This window comes from Tiliqua scincoides, chromosome 3 (genome assembly GCF_035046505.1).
Source record: "Tiliqua scincoides isolate rTilSci1 chromosome 3, rTilSci1.hap2, whole genome shotgun sequence".
In the NCBI taxonomy this organism is placed as follows: Eukaryota; Metazoa; Chordata; class Lepidosauria; order Squamata; family Scincidae; genus Tiliqua; species Tiliqua scincoides.
This window is the reverse complement of record NC_089823.1, coordinates 128,271,872-128,287,533: the sequence shown is the minus strand read 5'-3', so window position 1 is coordinate 128,287,533 and position 15,662 is coordinate 128,271,872. Positions and strand designations below refer to the sequence as shown.

Sequence of the window (15,662 nt, the reverse complement as noted above, 5' to 3'; positions counted from 1 at the left end):
AAGTGGGCCCTCCCTCATCAATGTATGGCCTGAGCCAACTCTCAGTTGGCCCGATGGATGAACTGGCTCCAGGAAGACTAAAGCCTGCCACAGCAACTGAACCTGGCTATTCCAGTCTAACCATTGGGGTAGAATAGAACTGATGGTCTCTCTCACCTCAAGCCTTTTCCTGGCCTGGGCTTAGCCAGTTAACTGAGGCATTCCTCAGTACTGGAGGAGAAAACAGGGGTGCCAGCTGCCCCCTGCTTTGCATTCCCACGTGCAAAGACACTTGCTGCACTGACACAAGTAGTCAAAGAAAGAAGAAACAGGCAAACAGTTCTTGACTTCTGCCTTAATGAAACAGTCAGCGTTATTTCAAAATAGAGGAAAAGGTTTATTAAATGGGGGACAATAGGCGAAGTACAAAAGAAGGAAAATAATAAGAGGCAGGGCAAATAAAAAATAAATCAAAAGCAGTTTCTAATTACACTGCATTAAGAAATCCACTCCCACATTTCTTCAATCCCGCTTGAAGAAATGGAGTCCCTTGATGAGGATAGAGGTGGGGTCATCTTGGACAGCTGGCTCTGCTCTCCCCAGTTAAACAAAAAACACACCATCTTTCCCTTTTAAAGGTGTCTCTGAGCTTGGGTTTCAGTCTCTCTCATTGGCTTGCCCTTGGCAGGAAAACTAGCCCAAGCCCTGGCCTTCCTCTAGGTAGGGTCGGGTGGGAGAACTTAGCCAGATCCTGGAAGGGTGCGAAACATGTCATCCATGCCTGTTGCTCAAAAGGGCATAGTAGGTGCTAGCCAGGATGGCGTTTTCTCACATAATTTCCAGAGTGAGTCATCTCAGGGTGTTGGCACACCCTGGGTAGGGAGATGTGAGAGGTCAAGAGTTTATATTGGAGGAATTAAACAACGCAAACCTCAGCCAGGCCAGTTCCAGTTTAAACACAGGCTATGGTTTGAACAAAGGGTCAATGTTTCCTTTTCACCGCAACTTTAAAAAATGACATTTCCAAAGTTGCATGAGCTTTGTTGAGCTGCCTATGGTCACTTCTATTTCTATGGTGAATGCTTTAAAAAAAAATTGAACATTCTGAATCCTGATCTGGATTCCAGATGGTAAAGGAGCAGATAGGGAAGGTTATTCAGCACCTCTACTGAGAATCCTCTGTGCTTTAAATTGCATCCCTACCACTGCTTGCTTTACACAAGTGAGTCACAAGCCAATTTTTGGTAGGTTGTAACTGACAATGGCTGTGATGCCACAAGGTAGTGGTTCTCAAACTGGGGCGTCGCAACACCCCAGCCCTTCCCCTCTACCCCCACACATACTTACTGAAGCTCAAACTCTTCCTGAGAGTTTGAGAGCCGCTACTGCAAGGTGTTCTGGGGTGCTACCCAGAAACCGCAAGGCATTCTGGGGCACCACCTGGCTGCTGTGACCCATTAAGTGGGTCGCAGCACTAAAAAGATTGGAAAGCACTGCTTTGAAACATTATAAAACAGCTAAGTATTATTATCATTATTACTTCATGTGAATTTAGATGTATTTTCTAAACAGAGAATGGGAAAACTAAGCATATTTTACCATTATTCATAATACAAAAGTTCTCGTCTTACTTGGTCTAGTGAAGTAGCAATGAAGCCAGAAGTAGTAAAATATGCAACAGTACTGAAATGTACTGTAATTTAATTATCTTAATAAGCAACAAAAACTCCCATTTCCCTTATTTTACTTTGGGATACTATCAATGAGTTCTCTCAGTCTTTAGTATTTGTTTTTGGCAATACCAATAGTTTGACAGGAAGTTTTGCTCTTTAAATTAGACAGTGTTAGTAAACAGTGTTAATTAACAGACCATGACTGAAAATGACAAGTTTATTAGAACAGTTTTCCAGATGTCGCTTTATAGGCTATGGAAATGATTTGTTAAGGTGATCAAATCTTTAATATGAACACTGACTCATCCACAGAAGATCTGAGTCATAGTAAGGCTTTGTGTTTTATGAATAAAATGTTAATAAAAATATGACTTAATTAGCAGCAATGGAGAAGAGTGAAGGGGCCTGATTCTGGTAGCAGCCAATTGGTTACGTAGGAGGTTTTCAAAAGAATAGAAGAGCACATTTTCCTTGGGGTCAGGCCAGTCCCAGGTAATTTGGTCCATGAGGTGCAAAATCCTGACAGCACCCATTGCCGCCCCCTAATTGATGTGGGTGGCACAATCCACTGGTCTGCACCAGTCTCATCAAAAGGAGAGAGAACTGCTTTATTGTGCTCTTATGGAGTTCTTTTTCATTTTTCTGAGGCTTGACAGGGGAACTTCTTGACAGACTGTTTCACATCTCCCACTTTGTTTGCTGTCCTAATGGTACAAACATTTTACTTCCCGTAGTGGTCACCTCACTTTGCCTCTTGAAGATCAGCATTTTGCCAGCTTATCACACACCATTCATCAAAACCACTAGCTCTCCAAATGTTTGAATAAACTTATAACCATTTGGATGAATAAGATGATACCATAAACCAGGGGTGTCAAAGATAAGGCCCGCGGGCCGGATCTGGCACGCAGAGCCATTTTGGATGGCCCCCTGGGCTTTGGGGGAGTTTGGGGCTGCCCCACCCCCGCTCACTCCAACAGCGAGCAGAGCTCTGCAGCCAGAGAGAGGGCTGGAGCAGCCGCGTGTGGCATCTTCAGCCCTCCCTCCAGCTGTGAGCGGGCCTTGCCCACGGCTGGAAGGGGCAACTGAGGGCTGGAGCAGTGGCACGCGGCATCACCGGCCCTTGGTCCTCCCTCTGGGTGTGAGCAGGGCTTGCCCGCAGCCAGAGAGAGTTCCGAGGGCTGGAGCAGCTGTGCGCGGCATCCCTAGCCTTCAGTCCTCCTTCCGGCCGGGGCCAGAGCTCTCTCGCTGTGTCTTCCCTGGCCCTGACTAGTGGCAGGTAGGTGGGGGCTGGGGGTGACTGGGAGGCTTGGCTGGCTGGCAGGCAGGTGTTGCTTTGTGGTAGGATGGGGGATGGGGTGGGGTGAAGTAGCAGAGTGAAGGGGAAGCCTCAGTTAAAAAAAAAAGTTTTTAAAAGTGTTCAGGTCACTTCCGGGTGCCACATTTGGAGTGTGGCCCTCAGCAGGTGCCCTGAATCCAATGTGGCCCCCAGGATGAAATGAGTTTGACACCCCTGCCATAAATTCTTGGTTTTAGGTTGTAATCCACACTCTTGACTGACAACACAGTAAGATGAAATGGTTTTCCTTGTCTCCCTTGCAATGATAATAATAATACAGGTATTTCTATACCGCCTTTCTAGGTCCTCAGATTTTTCCTCAGACTTTATTCAAGGCGGTTTACATAGGCAGGCTAATTTAAATCCCCGTAGGGATTTTTACAATTGAAAGAAGGCTCTATCTTTCAAGAGCTACAACAATTCAGATGTTGCAATGTGCCTTGATGCTACAATTCATTGATAAGATAACCTGTGGCATGGATGCTGCAGAGACATTACCATGTACTATTTTACCATGGCAAGTACGTTATAGTTAAATCCAGCATTTGTTTTGCCTACTTTAAAATATTTGAACCTAAATCTAGCATTATAAAAAGAAAACCCCAACAACCCTTGTATTTCTACAGAATATTGTGATATCTGCATACTTCAATCATTAAGGGCGCAATCCAAGCCTGCACTGGTGCAGGCAAGCCAGGAGGCTTGCGCTGCAACCAACGCAGGTTTGTTGGTGCAGTGGCTCAGCCAGGGGCAAGGGGAAGCTCTTTGCCTTACCCCTGGGTAAGGGCTGCGCGCCCCAATGGGACTCCTCAGACCTGTGCCACCTCTGGAGGTGGCGCAAGTCCAAGGAGAGTGGAGCGGCTCGAAGTTGCTCCATTCACCCCAGGGATGGGGGTTGGGATCCAGCATAACCGCCGGGTCCCAGTCCCACCCCCGTGCACCCGCCCTGGGGCCGCCCATCACCAACCCTCCCCCTGCCCAGAAACGCCCCCTCCCACCTCCTCCCTGCCCCCCCACGCCTACCTTCACCACTTGTGTAAGCGTGGGTGCGCTGGCACAAGCGGCGGGGAGGAAGCCACTGCGGAGACCTCTGTCGGCTTCCGTGCGTTGGCACATCTGGATGCGCCAGACAGAGGCTGCCTCCGGGGCTGCACACGTTTACTTGAGCTCCGTCTAAAAACTTCCTTTTTTCCTGTTTATGAGTGCCTTCTTACAATATTTTCTTTTCTGCGGCACCTCTGAATGCAGTTTTGCAAGCCAAGTGTTTTGGTTTGCAAATGTCCCTATTGGGGATAAGAAATCAGCTTTTATCTGTAAGTATGAAGAAACGAAGTAAACGACAGAGAACCAGCCCAGCTGCCTCCGGGGAAACCGCCCTGAAGAAGAAACGCAGCGTCAAGGTCTCTAAACAGCTGCTGTTATCGGAATGTCCACTTAATCATGGAAAAGTGAGTAAGACTGTGGAATTAATCTCAGAGGGTGCTGAGGTGGTAGAAGAAGGGAGTCAAACATTAAGTCATCCTGGAGAGAGGAGTGAGACGCCATTATCCTCCGGTGTTTTCAAGGGGGCGGTGAAATCCAGCTCTGTGTGTAATGCAGCTACCAGCACAGATAATTTGGAATGGATAGGTCTCAAGGAACTGAAAGCCCTGTCTGGCAAACAATGTGCTCTTATCTCACAAACTCTGCTTACTATCTTCAGAGGCCAGCAGGCTATGGCCTGTAAGTTAGAGGCTTTGTGTCGTCAGTTGAAAACACTCACAGTGAAGGACAGGCCTCCCTGTGTGGGTGACATTCCTGCTGTTTCCTCAACGTCGGAAGTGAAGACGGGAAGAAGATTGCAACCTTACAAGATCACCCTCTCCATTTTTCAAAGCCTGCTAAACTATGGCAGATGGCACACAAAATTCAGAGCAAAATCTTCTCTGAGCAGTCTTCTACGCTGTGATTTGCACGAAGTGGACTTGCAGAATGTGACCACATTAAGGTCTTCTCCCAAATGGCAAAATATCCTGCTGTCTTTTCAACAGGATGTTATACCTCAAATGCTTCTTAAGTCATCTTCTCTTTTACGTCATTTTGGAATACGACCTAAGAAAGTCTATTATGAACCTCCCATTATTGCTTTTACCCAATCTCAGGGAGTTAGACATCCCGATACAGTTAGGACAGAGGTTTCTCCTATTAGGCCTAGAACTTTTGAGCATCTGGATTCACAACTCTTGGACCCCACTTCTGAATTTCAATTGAAAGAGTCACTTTCAGAGCTAGCTTTGCTAGAACAGGAGCGTTTGATTTCTGCCTTGAAAGAACTGGTGCAAGACTTTGAAAACATACAAGACACATCAGCTTCTACTCCTTTCCAGAAACAGGATGTTTCTCCAGAAGATCCGATGGATATGGAGGTAGCTGCGAAGCAACCTACTCCTAGGACTCTTCATCCAGACCTACAGTGTCTAATGGACTTTAAAGAACAGTCCATGATATCTTCTCTTTCTTCAACTTCTCTGTTACTCCCTTCTCAGGTTGGAGAGAATACCCTGGATGAAGTAAAGTCTGCGTCTGTTGTCCATGGCTTGGTGCTCCTATCTGCACAAAGTGGATGTCAAACCCCTGGATTAATAGAAACTGATATTTTACAGCAAAGTCATCTATCTAGTAATTTGACTGTGTTGGAAGCTGATGAACCTTCATCTGGCAATGATCAGACAATTTTGGATTATCCAGCTCAGGGTACTCAGTGTTCTCCAAAAACTGCAAACTTGTATCCTGTTGTGGAGTTGGGCTCAAGCCCAGTTGGGATCCAAAGAGTTTCCAATGGGGTTCCCTGTAGAAATGTGGGGGCTGTGACCCCAGTATTGAATCCCTGTGTGGCAGCCGATATTAGTTTTACCATCTCCTCTGTTGCAAATAGTCAGGCTCCTTCAGCGGGTATTTGACCCAAGTGCAGCTAATGTACTTCATCTTGTTTCATGGAATGTGGCGGGGTGGGCCGGGAAATTTGGGCAGTCTGATTTTTTTGATTTCGTCAAGAAATGGGATGTTTTATGTTTTCAGGAAGTCTGGCTTTCCTCTCCCCCCCAAGTAGATGGCTTTAGAGCTTTCTTAACCCCGGCGGTCCCTGGTTTGGGAAGGGGCAGACTTAAGGGGGGATTACTTTCATTGGTTTCTACGAATTTGTCTATTGTAGTGGAATCCTTGCCCGCTTTTGACCGTTATACTCTGGTGGTAAAACTTAATTTACAGCCAATTCCCTTAATTTTGGTAAATGTGTACTTTCCGCCACTTGTGGGTTTAACCACCTTAAGGCAAATATGGATCAATTTTGAGAAGCATCTCGGGGAGATCCAAGAGGCATATCCTTCTGCTCAGGTGGTCATTTTGGGGGATTTTAATGCTAAAATGGGCAGAAATGATTTGGAACTTTTTACAAAATTTGGAGCTTTCCCCCCATCTTTTTCTGACCCTCCTCCATTGCGCAAACGTGTTTCTAACGATTGTAGGTGTAATCGTCAGGGCTTATTTTTGGCCCAATGCTGCATAAAGCAAGATCTAATAATCCTTAACGGCTCATGGCCAGAGGATCACCCAGCAGTGTGTTCCTTTTGGAAGGGGACTAAACCCTCACTTCTAGATTATGTGGCTATTTCTAGGTCGTTGCTACCAGATTTGTTGGATTTTAGGGTACTCAGTAGATCAGAGAGCGACCATCTCCCTTTATCGCTCAAATTGTCAACAGTTGAGCAGTTTAAGTCAAGAGAGATCCATCACCCTACTGACCATTTAGGTCCTGTGACAAGTTGTGTGAAATGGACCAGTCATGTTAGTGCTAAAATTCAAGGGCTTTTGAGTTGTGAGCGGGTAATGGGCTTTAGGGATGCAATTATAGCTAAGGAAGGTGATCCTTTGTCACATTATAATAATGTTGTTGCTGCCTTAAAACCTTTTTTAAGTAATTATACGCGCAACAATATTAGTCTGAGAAGTAGATCTTATGACTGGTATGATTCTGAATGTAGGATCCTGAAGAAGCAGGTTACTGCTGCTTTGATTATGGCGAGAGAATCTCAATTGGAGGTTCATTATGTGCATTTAAAAAATTTAAAAAAAACAATTTAAGGAAACTATTAAATTTAAGAAGGAAATCTTTATAAAGAAAAAATGGGAAGATTTAATTAGTGCAGCTAATCAGAAAAATACATCTCTCTTCTGGCACATAATTAATCCACTACTGAAGGTGTTTCCCTCAGGAGCCCCAAATTATATTACAGCATCAGAATGGGTGGAACATTTTCAGGGGATTTATGCATCGGAAGAACCCCCTTGTCCAGATTTAAGATCTCAATTACTAGCTGAAGATCTTCCATCTTGGGAACCTGTAACCAGTGAGGAGGTTGTCTCTCTTATTAGGAGAGTTAAAAGTGGAAAAGCTCCAGGGGAAGATTTTATTAGAAGTGATTTGCTTAAAGAACATCAGGATTGGTGGTCTCCAACTTTGGCTGCCCTATTTTCGTATATTGATGAAACAGCCAATATGCCTTCTGATTGGGGTTGGGCGATTATAGTTCCCATTTATAAAAAAGGAGGTCATGAAATTCCCTCAAATTACAGGCCTATTAGCTTGCTCAATGTCATCAGTAAACTTTATGCCTTGCATCTGAGAGAGAAGCTATTGGCCTGGATGGAATCTCAAGACATTATAGCCGATATTCAGGCAGCCTTTTGCCCTGGAAGATCACATCTTGATCAGACTTTAGTGCTGCAATTTCTTGTCGAAAAACATCTGGCCACTAGGGGTTCTAGACTTTTTGCAGCCTTTGTTGATTTCAAGGCTGCTTTTGGCCTAATTCCTAGATCAAGGCTATGGGATAAGTTTGCAGCCTCGTCCATTGACCGTCGATTATTGCTGCTTATGGTTAGCTTGTACAGCAATTCTGGCATAAGGATTAGGTGTTCATCTAATGGTCATCTAACGAATCCAATTTTGGTTAATAAAGGGTCAGACAGGGTTGTGTTCTTGCCCCCCTCTTATTTAACTTTTATATAAATTCATTGATCACTTCTTTTGATGATCTGGCCTTACATCCTCCAAAGCTTGCTGATCGTCATGTTCCTGTTTTGGCATATGCCGACGATGTGCTTATATTATCAAGAACACAGGTCGGCATGAGGAGGGCTCTTCGCCATCTAGCCCTGGTCAGTTCACAGGAGGAATTAATTATAAATTCTGATAAAACAAAGGTGCTGGTTTTTGCTAGACGTTATAAGGCCTTTCGATGGCTCCTAAATGGGAAACCTATTGAGCAGGTTAAAATAATAAAATACCTGGGGGTGATCTTTCATTATCAAGGAGGCTGTTTGGCCCACAAAAACTATGTCAGTCAATCAGCACAGAAAACATCTGGTGCCATTTATCGTTTTTATTCATCCAAAGGCGCCAAATTTCTCCCTGCAGCTTTAAGGCTGCACACTGCTAAAACTAGGGTTCAATTGCTCTATGGCTCTGAGATTGCCCCATATTTAAATACCAGGTCTTTGGAGGTGATCCAGACCAAATTTTTGCGCCAATTGATGTATGTTCCCCGATGTGTGCCAAATACTGTGGTCAGGTTGGAATCCGGTACCCCAAGTATAGAGATGTCGATGTGGCTAAATGCCTTACATTATTTTTTGAAGATTCTCTCGCGACAGGATAACTTTACTTATTTGATCTTTTCGGATCCTTTTGTAGGCACCTGGGAAAAAAGGTGCTTGGATCATTTCAAACTCTGCAATCTCTCCCCAGAGTCTTTAATGATGAGAGCCCGGGAGACGCAAAAGAAATTTTGTGTCAGAGGTTGGTAGACCTTGAATTGAGATCTGCGAGAGCCAGACTTTCAGTGTATGTTTTTCTTGGGGATCAAGCTCTTGCATTTTCTCCTGCTAGATATTTTTATAATATTGTTATACCTAAATTTAGGATTGCTTTTACTAAAGCTAGGTGTAATGCACTTTTATCAGCAGTTCTTTTGGGGCGTTATGCAAGGCGTCCCTATTCAGAGAGACTGTGCCCCTGCCCTCAAAATGTGGTGGAGACAACTGCCCACATTGTTTTGCAATGTCCATACTATGACGATTTGAGATCTAAATTTATCTCCCCGATCTTCGGTATTGAAACGGGGATGCAGGTGGAGGAGCAGCTTGCTTTTCTGCTTTCTGATGTTTACTCGGATATATCACTCAGGGTTGCCCGCTTCTGTTATGCTGCACAGTTGGTAAGGAAGAAAATTGAGAGCGTAAATCTCTGATTTTATGATTTTACATATGTGTAACGGGGTGTTGGTTTTAATTCTGTGTATTTTGTTTTGTTGTTTGTGACGAGCTGGTCGGATGACCGTAAATAAAGTATCTATCTATCTATCTGGATGCGCCGACACAGCTTCCTCCCACGGAGGTGTAAATGTGCTTTACGGCACATTTGCTACCCTCCAGGGCCTCCTATGCCAACATAACCACCGGTTAGGATTGCGCCCTAATTTATGTTTACATGTGTAATTTTTTTAACCAGTGACAATAGCATACGAATGCACTAAAAGCCAAGTATCACATCCACCCCCTTCAAGATTCTGATGTTTTGCCTATTTGCAAAGGGGAAGATTTTTAGACATTTTTCGAACTGCTTCCAAACTCAGTTCCAACAGGTGGTTATTCAAGCACCTGTCTCTGTACACACACAACCATGAAAAATACTCCCAAATTTTTCTTTTTAAAAAGCAAGTTCAACTGCCGCAAAACACATTGCTAAAATAGATGCTCAGCAATCTGTGGAGGTCATGCAGAACATGAGATTGCACAGCCCAGTGTGTTTGATTGCCATTCCTTTGGGATGATCCACATTACTCACTTTGGGGCCTTGCCACTGGTGAGTCAGACACTCATCCCACACTCATAAAACATCCCTCTGTGCCACTCCATCACATGTGTGACACATTTATATATAAATAACATAAGCATCTGTGACTTGTAATTGGCGTTCACTTGATGTAGCACGAGACGATGGCGAGTGGAAATCCAATTATCATGGTCAAATATATTATGAACAATAGTATTTCAAATTATGGCCATACCAAGGTTTATGCAGAGTTTTGTAGAAGCACAAAACTACTATGGAATTAATAACATCAGTCTTCTTGAATCAGAGTGCAGAAATATTTAACATTTACGATTTCCTGTTTCCTGAGAGAATTTTGAATTGAATAGATCTCATTATACAGTACAGTTGAACCTCAGAATCCACTGGGGGGGGTCTGTTCCCCCCCTCCAGGGATACTAAAACCCATGGATAATCTGTGGGTTTGGCCCATAATAGCACCTCCAGACATGACTGGAACTGCCTTCCTGTTGTGTTTGGAGGCGTCAGAAAGGTACTTGTTTTGGTTTGAAAATATCAAGGCTGCAGGTAACCAATTAGCAGGGTATCAGCCTTGCCCATCCTCTAAGATGCATCACAAAATTACATTAGATTCTCTGGGGACAGGCCACACCTCTCCCAAGTGACACTCTAACCCAGTGGTTCCCAAACTGTGAATCAGAGCTGCAGTGTATAGGATTGTAGCCCTAACAGGAAACTGCAACTAATGGCCCAGTAGGGCAAGGGAGCCACCAGTCGATAAAGTTTGGGAACCACTACTCTAACTGAAAATGCCAGAATTCTGCACCCTCATATGTATAGTTAAATTCTAGAGTATCGTGAGGCATTGCTTCTAGTTTTACATATGCAAAGGCTGCCAGTTTCTGAAAACATGCTACCTGTAAACAAGAGGGGGCATCAGAAATGCTGTCCTGGTAGTGACATGTATTCAGGGGAGGCAGAGCCTCACCAGACCCGACAAAGCACAAGGAACCAACAAGTTTTTTTAAAATTCTTTGCCTTTTCATGCTGCTCCTTTCTTCTCCAGCACAGCCAGTCAGATTATGCAGCACATACACCCACTATAATACACAGAGAAGCAGCCAGCAGCTGATTCACTGCCATAATGGCTGGTTTCCAATGAAAAAACCAGCAGGGTGCCTGTGTCAGCAATCTCAGGGGAGGCAACAGAAAAAGTTGCCTCCAGCAGATTAGGCTGTCATTATGACTGGTTTCCAATAAATAAATAAAAAAAGCTTGGGGGGGGGGGCTGACTTCCAATAAAAAAACAGGGACACCTGCATCAACAAGCTCTGGGGAGGCAGCAGGAAGAGTTGCCTCAGCTCTGTTTTTAAAAAGCCATGAAAAAAGCAGGGAGCCTGTGCAGACGATCACTTTGTTTGATCACTAGGAGAGGTAGCTTCTCAGTTGCCTCCGGGAGTATGTTGCAGAGCTCTCCTAGCTCTGAGTGGGGGGAAGAAGAGGTGAGATTCTTTAAAAAATTATTTCAGGAGATGGGGGGAAGAGAGTAATTTATTTATTTATTTATTTACTTACTTACTTACTTACTTACTTACTTACTTACTTACTTATTTAGGCAGGAAGAGTGTTCCAGAAATTGAACTTAAGGAGGAAGGGAAGGAGGAGAGTGAGTGTGTATGTGTATTACCTCCCTCAGCCTGGACCTCACTGCACATCACTGGTTCTGGACACAGATACATGACTCCCAATGAACAAAGCATTGTTTTGAAAGCGTTGTATGATGAAGGTCAACCACATGACCCTAGGTAATCTGGAGGTCTGCTTGATTGTCCACAGCCTGGTTGTTATATCAGGAGCAGACAGAATCCCCAAATTCTTTGTTCCCAGATGTAGACTAACATCACAATGGGGAAAATTCCAGGAATCTGAGGTCAGAGGTACGACCTTCCTTGAGCCAGGCCCATGGGCCATCTTTCTGTGCACCAGTAATTCCCCCCTTTATGACCAACTGTTAAAAGGGTGGTTCTCATTTTTCAAATGTCATTAAGACTTAGTAACATGCATTTTGTATGTAAAGTGGTGTTCGTTCCACAAAGACCTGAAGGTCTGCTGAATCGGTTGAGTTGTGTTCAGTTTAGTTTGCTGTTTGGAAACCTTTTGATCCTCACTGGAAAGTGCTGAAAGCTAAAGTCTTTTCAAGGCCTCAATGCACATCATATGCTAGAATGTATTTTATAACTGTTTCTGTTTAACGATTCAGAAAAAGTGTTATTTTCCAACACAGGCGTTGGAGAAATGATGTGCACTGCATTTAAAAAAGACAATCTATTATTGTTGGAAGCCTTTTTTGAACTGTAGCTATAAAAAATATAAGGGGAAAAAAATCACTAGCTGGAGAAGGAGAACAGATCTTGGTGTCAACTGCTAGCATAATCATATTTATTTTACTTGAATGAAACATTGGAGTATTGAAGCAAAGTGAAAAGGTTACAGTAAAAAAAAAAAAAACACCCTGAAAATAAGAGGAAAGATATTCCCACTTTGTTTTGCTTCTTGAACCTTTTAAATAAACTCCTTTCATATTTTTTAAACTGTTCTACCTGCCTGGCTTCAGTTCACTAGAAAGTAGGTTGTCAAGTCTACTGGACTGCCTCAGTTTTGCTATTGTTTCGTTTCAAGGGTGACCCTCAGATTTTAGGGGCTCCTTGATTATCTTAGGAAAGGGTTCCTCTCCTGCTGGCCTTTTAATAGCTTCCTAGCCATGGATGATCACAGAAGAAAACTAACAATTCCTTATTAAACACAGTTTGACCAGTAAGAGGAAGTGGGAAATTGCAAGCCAGGGAGAAAAGGACACTGCTACCCACTAGGCATTGTGACAGTCTGACCCTCTGCACTTCCCCTTTACCACATACATCCTTGCATTTCTTCTAAAAGTCAACTAGTATGAAGCAAATCCTAAGACGACATCACCATATGGCTATATATGCATGGACTGACCAGGCTCCGTGCTGCTGACTTCATTCTCTCTTTTGCATTGGATTAAAATGTCCAAGCATATTCTGGACAGTTACGTCAAATCGTTCAGGTTGTGAGCTCTCCTGTGCCTGATCAGATGCAGTAGAGCAGCTAGAGGGGAAGGCAGTGTAGTAAGTACTGCAGGCGCTGCAGTGAATTGTGTAAGTGGCCCCTCCCACTCTCCATTGGAGCACCTCCTGAGCTCTATTGCTCTATTGATTCTATTGCTGACCAGAATGACTCCTATGGTGAGTGGGATTGCAGCACCTGCAGTACTTACCGTACTGCCCCCCCCCGGCTATACTTCTGATAAGATGTTGTCCAGGATTCTGCTTACCTATTATAATAATTTTATTCGTATATTTACAAAACCACATCCTGAATCAGAACAATTTCTTGTTGGCCAGCCATAGCGCACAAAATAGTGATTCTACAGTCGCTGAACCACAATAGAAGTTTTTTTATTCAAAGCTTAGCTTAGGCTTAGCAAACGTTATCCTAAGTATGTAGCTGGTACTGTCAAGTTCAAGTGTGAGAGAATAAATATATAAAGCATGTGACCAGGACACCTCAAGGGCCACCTTCTCCCATGTAATCCTGCACATCCCCTAAGATCATTAGATAGGACTCTGCTTAAGATACTTCTGCCATCTGAAGCCAACAGGATGGTGGCAAGGTGCAAGGAGTTTTCTGTTGCGACACATTGTCTCTGGAACCAACTACAGGAATATTTGAGAACAGCTCCCTCTTTACATGGTTTCCGAATAAGTTACTGCAGTGTTTCTCAAACTGGTGGCGGGTCTCCATTCATTTCAATATTTTATTTTTAATATATTAGACTTGATGCTACCATGGTATGTGACAGCATTTGGGGAAATGTTACACATCTGCCTTTTAGCAATGATAGTCAATGGGACTTACTCCTGGGTAAGTGTGGGTAGGATTGCAGCCTAGGCTTGTTAAGAATTTTCCTGTTTGATGATGTCACTCCCAGTCATGACAAGACTTCTAGTGGGTTCCAACAGATTCTCCTTCTAAAAAGTGAGCCCTGGTGCTAAAAATTTGAGAACCACTGAGTTACTGTAATTAAAAACAAACAAACAAACAAAAACTTCACTTATTTCACCTATTTTTGCTGCCTGGTTGTCAAGCAGTTAACAGGAAGGTACAACCACACATTTTTTCTTGCTAGTGCTGCCAAAGATCTTATTATTTACTAATAAAATAACTAAATAACTAAACAAAATAAACTAGTTACTTAGTAACTTAGTTACCTAATTTAAACAAGCTAAACTAAGTAAATAACTAAACAAAAGCTTTAGTCACAGATTAAAACCTGCCCTGATTCATCAGTTCCAAGTTGGCTTCATCAGAGGTTGGCCAAGTCATGCCCTTGTTAAGGGTTTGCAGGCATTAGAAGTCACACAGGAAACTTCTGAGGAAATCAGTTTGCAGCTATGTTGCTTGCTCACACTCAGTCCTTGTTGCTTATCTCTCTGCTGTGAATTGAATTGCACATTCTCAGTTATATGTTATACATTGTATGTTATATGTAGAGACTCTGGCTTAACATACCAGGCACCTGAAAGAAGGATTTGATGAATGGTTCTACTGCTATGTTGCTTACAGTGCACTTACTCTGATGGTGTTTACAAAAAGTTTGCGAACAGCAGAATTAAAAAAGTTAATGAATAAAAATGTATTTTATGATCTTTAAATTCTCTAAATTTTTAACAAATTAGAGACTGAACAGTTCTTAGGTAACAATTACTGGAAGATTATTTTTCAAGATCTGGCCTTGGGTAAAATCAGACAAAATTATAGTCAGATACCCCCTAAGTTTACCACCACCCCCCACTTATCTGAGGAACATAACAAATTTCATGATATTTGGCTCAAAACCTGCCCTCTGTATGTGAGATTGACTTATACTTTAGTATCTGCCATAATGGAACTGTGCTCATGAACAGAGTATACCTTCAGTAGGGGGTAATTATTATCCATTTTAGAGATAGTTATTTATTGAAATAAATATTTCTGTACTGTTTTTCAATGACTACAGACAGTTGTTCATAATTTTGTTTACATCACACAAACAAACAAATACATGCAGGACCTAGGAGAACGGGGTAAAGGGGGTCATTTGTACCCGGGCCCAGAGTCAAAAGGGGGGGCCCAGGAGCCAAAGGAGGGGGCCCAGAAATTTCCTGGGATCTGACATTTTCCTGCCTACTCAGATTTGTTGCTCATATGGGATGCTGGGGACACTACTGATGTCACATGGGTGGGTAGACCTGGGCTCCAAAGACTTTTCCAGCTGTCTCTACCCTCCCCCACCATGTGTCGCCCCTCCCTGCCCCTATTCTGCTCACCCATCACCCCCCCTGCTCTGTTTCACCCCCCCCCCCTTTGCAAAGAGGCCCAAAAGAAATTTTGTACCCCCTGATAAAATTCCTCTCGGAGTCCCTGAATACATGTTTCAACTTAAGACCTCAGGAACCTGGCCTGTACTTTTGTAGGAAACTATGTGCACTGACCAGCTCCTCCTTCCTTGCATCAAATTTGATTAAAAATATATTTATGGTCAAGGCTAGCAAATATTATGCACTGCAGAAAAAAACCACCATAGTATTCTTTCAAATAAGAAGTATCCCAGGCAACAGTGCTCCACTGACATCAGTGTCAAGGAATATGGTATGTGACACCATGGTGAACAGCTGTGGTTCTCACACTTTGGGGGAGCTTTACTCCCAAAGTTAGTCTTTGTGAGGGAGGGGCAAGT

General features: G+C 43.4%; 1 long non-coding RNA gene across 1 annotated transcript in view; it reads right to left on the bottom strand.

Moving 5' to 3' along the window:
• The window catches only part of LOC136645387 (uncharacterized), a 36,526-nt gene that overhangs the window by 2,123 nt on the left and 18,741 nt on the right, over nt 1-15,662 (bottom strand). The window lies entirely within an intron of this gene.